The sequence below is a fragment of the Megalops cyprinoides genome, chromosome 19 (assembly GCF_013368585.1).
Source record: "Megalops cyprinoides isolate fMegCyp1 chromosome 19, fMegCyp1.pri, whole genome shotgun sequence".
In the NCBI taxonomy this organism is placed as follows: Eukaryota; Metazoa; Chordata; class Actinopteri; order Elopiformes; family Megalopidae; genus Megalops; species Megalops cyprinoides.
Window position 1 is genome coordinate 29,312,565 of NC_050601.1, and position 6,716 is coordinate 29,319,280.

The following is a 6,716-nucleotide window of genomic DNA, read 5'->3' on the forward strand; positions in this document are numbered from 1 at the left end:
TGGATCCTAAATACAATTTGTTTTCTTGTAGAACCACACAGCCCAGTCAAAAGTCCACAAGTGAAAAAGAATAACAACTGCAGTGTTGCCCAAGCAATCTTCCAGTGTCCTGTGCTGTTTATGCTACATCTGAATGGAGGGACTCCCCTTCTGTTTGCTATGCCAGTAAAGCTCACTGCTTTAGTGTACAATGAGAAAGATGAACATAGACCAGTCACAGCAGCACCCAAAGCTGCATTTCTGAAGGCACTTTTCATTCATATTCCAGTTAATATATATGTGTTTACTGACGCCTGACACAAAGAGTCTCAGGAAATAGCTGCCAGTTCCAGCAGGTGGAGGTCGTCATTTTATTATAGACTTAAAATATCTGTCCACATTCCTGTGGCTAACCACACCCTTTCACATATTTAAGTGCTAAAATCAGACGGAAATTTTGAAAACAGACAGAACACCGTTTTGTTTCATTATGGATAGGCTGAGACATGCTTATCTGTACTAAACATCCATTTTACCATGAGATGTTTATAAAAAACAGAGGTTTAAGCATTTAGCTCAAGGATAAAACATTAGAGCCTAGGATTTGATCCTGTCCCCTTCTGGTTACAGCCTCTGCAGTCCTACCCCATAGACCTCATTGTGTTTTCTGAGTTTAATGCACTATGCCAACACAAATAGCTAGGGTCACTGAAAAAACATGGGAGAGGAGTTGAAGAAACCCCTCACATGACAGCAGTAATGTGCATCTGCAAAAGCTGTTACAATGACGGTAAGGCTAACCCAAGCTCAAGCTACCTCTGACATGTCTTTGACTCCACCTTGTGCTTCATGATGTCAATTTACACTGCCATGGTTAAGAGGCAGAGGGCCTGCATAGATTCACAGACGAGTGTACTATTAAAGCACTATGAAACATACAGTGGGGGAGGATTTTTAAGTGCAGTTTCTCAGAATTCTTACTTTAGCTTTCAACTCAATGACAGGGTATAGGAGTTACTTGGCAGAGGGACTGATTTCTGATCAGCCCATTCTGACTGACACTGTAGCATTACAGTCACATATAGTACCTCACATTAAATCATTAATTAATCGAGACAAAGAGTTGGGCTACATTAACTCACTTCTGTCACAATGAGAAAGGAAATTTGAGAACTTGCAACCAGTCATTTCCCCCCTATAATTAAAATCATTTAAGGTAAAGTGCATGTACCAATCTTCAAAGTGCATGCACCAATCTTCACTTCAAATGTATTCAAGTGAAAAGGAATCTCCTATTTTAAGCCTTATTTATGTTTGCTCTCCATGCAAAAGCAGATTCATGGAAATAGGTCCAGGATCATTACCAAGTGGAGGTCAGTTCTCAGACTACCTGCTTCAACAGCGCTGGGGAGACTCAGAGCCTGATCAGCAGTGGGGCTATGCATTGGTGAGTATGTCCTTGGGCGTCCTTTTCATTAACTGAAAGGACAGAGTGCAGATTGTCTCACCTAGGGATGTAGAGGAACCCTGCTCACGGTGCACCAAATTTGAACAGGAAAAGGAGAGGTTTTCACAAATGTATCCAGGCCTTGAGGAAACACTTGAACGCCTGGATAAGCTCAGCAGAGAATAATTGAGGCTCCTGCGTATTTGTGCCTTCTGGTACTCAAGAGACAACCCGACCCCCAAGTTTTTGGCTGCAGTGTCACTCAAGTACTACCTCGTCCATCTCCCATGGGGATATAGGTCACACTCTCAGAGAAGAAAAGCATTGAGCGATGAGGAAAGTCACCCCTACCTTCCCCAGAGCTTAGGAGAGAAGCAAATGCAGGATTTATTGGACAATTGGATAGGATTTGTTGGACGACCAATCGAAGCTCGCGAACAAGCTAAACCCACGCCAATTTGCGCTATACAAATAAACTGGTCAAGATTTGCAACGACTGCACCGGAACAAAGGGATGACACTCCACCAACAGCTGAGAACACTGTGCCCCAACTCACCCCGACACAGGTAGAGGATCCCCTTCTGCTCCCTGTTAGTCCGCCTCCTCCCTGGAAGATTTGGGAGAGCTGCAAGCGGCTGATGCAGAAGGAGGGAAAGACTAGTATGCAGGTAGAGTGTGTGAGAGGGGTACATTGGCAGGTGACTTACCATGGTGTATGGGGAGAATGTGTAAGAGGAATGCACTGGCAGGTATGTGACAGCAGGGGGCAGCAGTTTTGCTCACCTGCATGAGCAGCAGGCCCACAATGAAGGCACTGCCCTGACAGTAGCCTACCTCGCGGTCCACCAGGGAGAACACCTGAGACACACAAACACACATTTCACCTGTTAACCCATTCAACCCCTAACACTCCTCTAGTCCTCCTCCCTCTATCCCTCTCTCTCCCTCTCTCATATTCCTCCATCTCTCTCTGTCCATCTCTCACTTCCCTTTCTCCTCCCTCTCCTTCTCCCTCCCTCCCTATCTACTCCTTTTACTTCATTCCCTCCCTCTCTCTCTCTTTCCTTCCTTCCTCCTTCCCTCTATCTCTGTCTATCTCCTCCCTTTCTCTCTCCATCACTCTCTCTGTCCTTGACCTCCATCTATCTCTATCTTTCTCAATTTCAATTTTCAATTTAAAGGTGCTTTACTGGCAGGACAGACATTTTCTGTGTTACCAAAGAAACAAGATAAACAATACAGCAATTAATCAAATACAACCGTATGAATTGAAAAACACAAATAAACACACAGGATAAATTGATAAATAATAAACAATCAGCCCTACATAGTACACAAAACTATAAAATGATCAATTATTAATTAGTTAATTATTATTATTAATATATACATTTGTGCAGCACAGGGCACACACTCTCTCTTAAGCCATGGCATGTGGCCATAAACTGAGCTGCTAGTGGGGCTGTGGGCCCCTCTCTTAGTATGACTGACATTTTGCCTGTGTCAGTCAATTGATTGAAATGTGGGAGAACAAATTTGACATTTAAAATGAGTATTTCCCTTGCATGGGAGTACTTAGTACATTTCCATACATGGAAGTATTTAGTATCTGACAGAAGAAAATGAATGTCTGTCTCTACTTCTCCTGCATCACAGTCATCACAGAGCCTGTCTTCCCTGGCTTCCCAAGGTTGTCTACAGTATGTTGGCCATTTTCAAGGGCCTGATTGTGATCACTTAGGTGATATTTGGTCAGGATCTGCCTGCCCTGGTCAGACATTCTGAGAAAGAGAGAAGAGGGAGGACAGAGAGGAGAAGAGAGAGTGAGAAAGAGAGAAAGGAAAATTCTGTTTGATCCTGACAAAACACCATCTGAGTTATCACAGCTTGGCCATTGAGAAGGGATGACACAGACAAACCTGGTAAGCTAGGTAAGACAGTCTCTGTGATAACTGCGATATAAAAGAAGTTGAGACACAGATTCACCCTCTTTTAAAATGTAATAAATACTCTCAAGCAGGGGAAGCATTCATTAAGAGATTACACCTGTTTTCCCTCATTCCAAAAAGCTGTCAGGACCCATGTTAGGAGTGGAACCTACAGTCCTGCTAGCAGCTCAGCACGTAGTTGTATGTCACAGCCCAAGGGAACATGCAGCCCAACCTGAGTAGGCAACGGAAGTCAAGTCAAAGTGGTCCGCCATCCACTGTGAAATGTATTTCAGGCAAGCTGAGATGCATGCAGAAACCTGGGAAAGTGTTGTCAGCGTAGAAGTGGTATGAGAAGCCATGGGAGGAGATGACAGAGCTGAGAGGTTGCATGTAAAGAGAGAAAAGTAGGGGGCTGAGTACAGAGGGACACCCGTAGACAGGCTGTGGGGTCTAGACAACCCACCATTGCAGAACACCCTGAAAGAGCATCAAGAGAGGTAGGATTCAAGCCAGAGAAGAGCGGTGTCAGCAATCCCTAACATAGCCAAGTTGGAAAGAAATAGAGTGTTGTCCACTATGTCCACTATGTCAAAGGCTGCAGAAAGGTCTAGAAGACAGAGGAATTAGAGGAAGCTCTGGCTGATTGAAGAACCTCAGTAATGGAGAATAGGGTAGTCTCTGTGGAATGACCAGCCTGAAGCCAGACTGAAGAGGGTCAAGAAGCTTGTTCCAGACTGGTTAGCCACAGTTCTTTCAAGTGTTTTCGACAGAAAGGGGAACAGAGAGACTGGTCAATATTTCTGGACAGCACATGGGCTCCTTTTCTTCAGCATAGGTGTGACTTGCACCTTCTTGAAGGCTGCAGGCACCTTGCCCATGGCGAGTGATAGATTCATCAGGCCGGTGATGAATGGAAGAAGACTGCAAACAACAGTCTGCAGGAGAGGTGAAGGAATGGGATCCACTGTACAAGTAGTAGGCATAGGTGTAGTGGGGCCGGATCGCAGCAGAGCGCTTATTCGTGGTAATTTTGAGTGGAGTTCAAATTTACCATATTGGGCACAAAGACTGTGCAAGGTGCCTAATTTTGTCCAATTAAAAAAAAATTAAAATAAAATAAAATAATAACATTTTCAGGTATGTGTTTAAATCCTGGTTAAATCAAAACAAACTATTCTACCATAGGCATCTGTAGCAAAAAGTAAAGGGTCAACTTACTTATTACTTCCGTCATAATTCATTCAAATTGTGTGTGACCTTGATCTTGAAGATAAAAAGACATCAGGCATGTGATTGGCAAAGGACAAAAAAGCAGGAAAATATACAGAGCGAAGAGTACAGTGCGGCTGCATCTCCAACCCCCCCCCCCACACACACACACACACACACACAGTGACATTTCATACCTTTTCCAGAAATCTAGTAGGGCCACAGGTTTGCTCCATAGTGCTGGTCCAGATTCTGTCCTTACAAACACACAGGATCAAATTGGTCGCGGCTCTACTATAGCATGTGGATGGTAAGGTATGACCCATGACAAGAATTAATTTGGAAAAAAAAAACATTTAAATTTATTTTTGTATTTTTATATAAATTTTATGTATATTATATAATATATTATTTAATTTATTTTTATATTTCATATTAACTCAGCAGAAGCAACATGCAACTTTTCAATTCAAAAGAAGGCCTCAAAAAACAAATACATGACAGGACTTTTACTTTCTGAAGCCGGGGTGTCCACCTCTGCTAATAATAAACAAAGTTTCAACATATTTTGTAGAAACTTTGAACCCTTTTGCGCGTATGGTCACACCGGTGCGATTAGCTGTTTAGCACGTATGCTAAAACCGGTGCGATTAGAAAACTAGATTGGAAAAAGTCTAGCTAGTTTTAGCTTTGAAGAAACAGCGATTTAACATTTAAAATATCGTTCCCTTTCATGTACAACATGTTCTGGAATGACAATAAAAACATCCTTATCCTTAATGGCAACCGCAAATCCACGTTTCGGTGGCTGGATTCCAGCTGTTTCTGCGAATTGCAGTGATCCATTTGCTTCTCTTTTCTTTAGCTTTCGGCAGTCTGTAAAAAGAGAACTCCGATTTCTTGTCGAATCTATTTGTACAGTCAATTGCACAACAGCTCTTTCCCATTTTAGATGTGTTTTTTTGTGTTTTTGCGGCATTCAAGCTGAACGCTAACGCTGCAGTGGGTGTAACCCGCAGTGACTCCGCCTACTGTGACGTCACGTGCATAACCTGTAGCCTAGCAGCTCATACTGCTATATTAATATATATAATGGGATATAATAATGTCAATTAATCAACTTTTGTTAAACCACAATTATTTCTCGGCTTGATATATAGAGAGAAACTGAGAAGAGGGGAGAGACTGAAATCAGCAGAGGGGGAGAGGCGCAGAGTGACAACAGTGGAGAGGGAGACAGATGGAGATGAAACAATGGAGAGAAAGACTGAAATTAGTGGAGAGGAAGCTGGGATAATTGAGAGAGAGGGTAATCAACAGAGAGGAATGCTCACGCACACAGGAAAAGAGACAGTCATGAGTTTAGAGATGAAGGCAGCGGAGAAAGGGGGCAGGTAGGCCTACAAACCCTGATGTGTGGTGCGAAGAGATGTGGAGAAATAAAAAGAAGCATATCCCTGGATTTACACTAGAGATGGTACACTAGGGTGTAAAACATGCACTGAAATGGCCAGTCTAGCGGTATTACAATCACAAGGGGTGTGTATGTCTGCGGAATGGCAGTCCTACGGCGTAACCAACTTTGGGCAAAATCATACTGCACAATTGCAATCATTCAGGAAAAAGACAATTGAACATAAAAACTCAAGTGCATAGTCATGCACAACACATCATTGACAAGTCTAAAGAGGAAACCCTGGAGAAACTGTGTGACAAATAAAATGCAGCCCACCTATAAGCCACAACTGCTGTCTTTAGGACAATCCAATTTCTTGTTGAATCTATTTGTACAGTCAATTGCACAACAGCTCTTTCCCATTTTAGATGTGTTTTTTTGTGTTTTTGCGGCATTCAAGCTGAACACTAACGCTGCCAGTGAGTCTTTCTGCCACTCAGTGGGTGTAACCCGCAGTGACTCCGCCTACTGTGTTGTCACGTGCATAACCTCTATTGGCTGTATAAGGTCCTCACCCCCTCTGAAATCAGCCATTGGCTCCGCCCCTGCCTGTAGGCTAGCTACTGAGGTAGCTACTGAGCTGAAGCAAGGAGTTCGGTGGTGTTAGCAAGCCAGTTTAGCTTATAAAATAGCCAGATTTATGATGAACAAAGAAAGTGGCCAGGCTAAAAAAACATGTTATTTCCATGAGGA

At 43.0% G+C, this 6,716-nt stretch overlaps 1 pseudogene; it reads right to left on the reverse strand.

Moving 5' to 3' along the window:
* The window catches only part of LOC118794021, a 56,138-nt pseudogene extending 51,902 nt beyond the window's left edge, over positions 1–4,236 (reverse strand).
* Between the last annotated feature and the right edge of the window lie 2,480 nt (positions 4,237–6,716).